This window comes from Fukomys damarensis, unplaced genomic scaffold (assembly GCF_012274545.1).
Source record: "Fukomys damarensis isolate Sample0158 unplaced genomic scaffold, DMR_v1.0_HiC HiC_scaffold_33, whole genome shotgun sequence".
In the NCBI taxonomy this organism is placed as follows: Eukaryota; Metazoa; Chordata; class Mammalia; order Rodentia; family Bathyergidae; genus Fukomys; species Fukomys damarensis.
This window is the reverse complement of record NW_022900945.1, coordinates 19,237,861-19,240,537: the sequence shown is the minus strand read 5'-3', so window position 1 is coordinate 19,240,537 and position 2,677 is coordinate 19,237,861. Positions and strand designations below refer to the sequence as shown.

General features: G+C 35.9%; 1 protein-coding gene across 1 annotated transcript in view; it reads left to right on the top strand.

Moving 5' to 3' along the window:
- Positions 1 to 2,677, top strand: part of Znhit6 (zinc finger HIT-type containing 6) — a 54,118-nt gene that overhangs the window by 2,453 nt on the left and 48,988 nt on the right. The gene's annotated exons all lie outside the window — the stretch shown is intronic.

Genomic DNA, 2,677 nt, shown 5'->3' with positions numbered 1-2,677 from the left:
TTTTTTTTTTTTTTTTTTTTTTTTTTCCCTGCTTAACCATGGTCAGGGCCATTCTAGTTACTCTGAATACAATAGTGGTAAAACTGAACCTTGGAAGATTTGTACTATAGTGAGAGAGATATGAGATCAATGGGAGAAAGGAGAGGTATAGAGGAAGAAATAAGATTTTAGATAGAATTAAGTACATATAGAAGATGAAGGCTCAGAGAATTAAAAAGAATGAAAAAGTACATATAGAAGATGAAGGCTCAGAGAATTAAAAAGAATGAAAACGGGCTGGGGATTTAGCTCAGTGGTTCTGCCACCTGCCTCACAAGCACAAGGTCCCAAATTTGATCCCTGGTACCGTCCCATCCCCCAAAAAAGGAATGAAAATGGTGCTTGCCAGGGAAACGTTGCCAGAAGTTTATTTTCAATGCAGTGGTCAGAGAATCTTCTCTGAGAAATGGTATTTAAGCAGCCACCTGAACAATAGGAAATAAACTTATAAGTGAATATTTGGAGGAAGACCGTTCCATGCAGAGATAAAAGTAAAATAAAGACCTGAGTCAGTAACAAGGTTGATATATCTGAGGAATTAAGAGAGGCAGGGTGACCTAAGGCAAATTGACTGAGGAGAATATTAAACATGAGGTTAGAGAAACCAGTAAAGTTTCTCAGGATATTCTAAGTGAATATAGAAATTTGGGGAGGATTTTGAGCATGTTTGCTTTTTAAAGACCACTCTTCTTGCTGTGTATGACTTCAGGGATTAAGAATGGAAGATCAGAAGCAAGGAGGTGAGTTATAAGGCTCTGTAGTATGGCCCATGTGAGAGATGATGATAGCTTGAGTCATGCTGTTAGAATTAGTTGGGAAGTGATTGGATTCTAGTTCTGAAAGATAGGCTTCCAAAATTTGCTGTTCTAACACACTTAATTTTCATAATCTTGCATCCCTTTTTTGTTTCTTAACCACTTTTCAAAATTAAAGCTTGAATATTTGAAATACTTCACAACTGATAGTCTAGAAATTTTTAATATTGTGATTAAGTCACATGACAGATTTATGTTCATTTTTCAGAGACCATGCAGTATGGAGTTGCAGAGTTATATGCCATTTTTCCCATCTTTTTATTGGTCAGCTTTCATTTTCTTGCATTTTTTTAGATGTTAGCCAATAGTTAATTATATGTTATAAATGCCATCTATTTTAGTTGTCTTTTCACTCAGTTGGATCTTTTAGTGAAAAAATGTTCCTAACTTTAATATAGTCAAAATTATCATTTGCCTCCTTTAGTTGCTGCTTTTACAAGAAATCCTTTCATACCCTGAAGCTAATTAAGGTATTTTTGCATAGCATTTTCTGAAAGCTGTATAGCAGTAGCCATGAACCTTTGAGAGCTTTCAATGATACAAATAGCCCACTGTGGCACATGTGCCATAGTTTTGCCCCTGCTGCTTTATAATACAGCGTTTCACTTTTTTTTGTTTTTTTGGTTTTTTTGGTTTTTTTTGGTTTTTTGAGACAGGGTCCCACTATGTAGTTCAGACTGCTCTACAACTCACTGTGTAGCCCAGGCTGGTCTCAAACTTGCAGCAATCCTCCTACCTCAGCCTCCCTAGTGCTGGGATTACAGGCATGTGCCACCACGCCCAGGTGCATTTCACATTTTTGTTTTTAAACTTTCTAGCACTGATGTTTTGTGGAAGGCCCATTTAACTTTACACATGGATAATCCACTTTTCTTAGCTCTGTTTACTGGAGAGTTCATCCAGAAGCACCCATGTCATTTATCACTCATTGGTGTGTGCTTGTCTCAGTTTCTGGCTCATCCTGTTATCAAATTGTCTGTCTTGCAGCAGCACTACACTCTCAATTGTTGTAATTTCTTTTCATGAGTTTTAAAAAGTTTAAGTTATACAAAACTGTGCATATTTATGGGTGTAGTATGTTATTTCAGTACATGGTTACAATATATAATGATCAAATCAGGGTAATTAGTGTATCTGTTATCTCAAACATTATTTCTTCGTGATAGAGCCATTCAAAATTGTCTAGCTGTATTGAAATCTACAATGAATTACTGTTAACTTCATTCACTTTACTATGCTATAGAGTAGTAGAGTTTTTTCTTCCTGTGTTTTTCCGACCACCAGTCTCCCAAGCCTCTCAGTTTTTTACAAAATTCATAATCTATAGAGTAAGTCCTTCCAATTCGCTCTTTGGAATGTGGCTATTCATTGCTTTTTGCTATTCTGTACAGATACCAAGAATCAATCTTATTCTCTAGTCCCCTCTTCTAGGGAATTTTGATTAGGTTCTTTATTTTGTAGAACAATTTGGGAGACATTTCTTTACAACATGAATCTTTAAACTTAGACTATGTTGTATTTTCATTCTGCATGCATTTGGATCTCCTTTAGTATCCTTCTGTAGGTATTTTCTCAGTAGAGGCCTTTCACATTTTTTTTTTATAGCACCGGGCATCAAACTCAGGTCCTTGTGATTGTGAGGCAGGCCCTGGAACCACTGAGCTAAATCCTCAGCCCCCTTGCACATTTTTTGTTAGGTACATTCTGGCTTTTTTTAATTTTTTTAAATGGCCCCAAGGATCAAATTCAGGGCCTTGAGTTACATCTTCATCCTTTTGACACTATTTTAAACAGCATTTGATTTTTTTTTTTTTTTTTTTTTT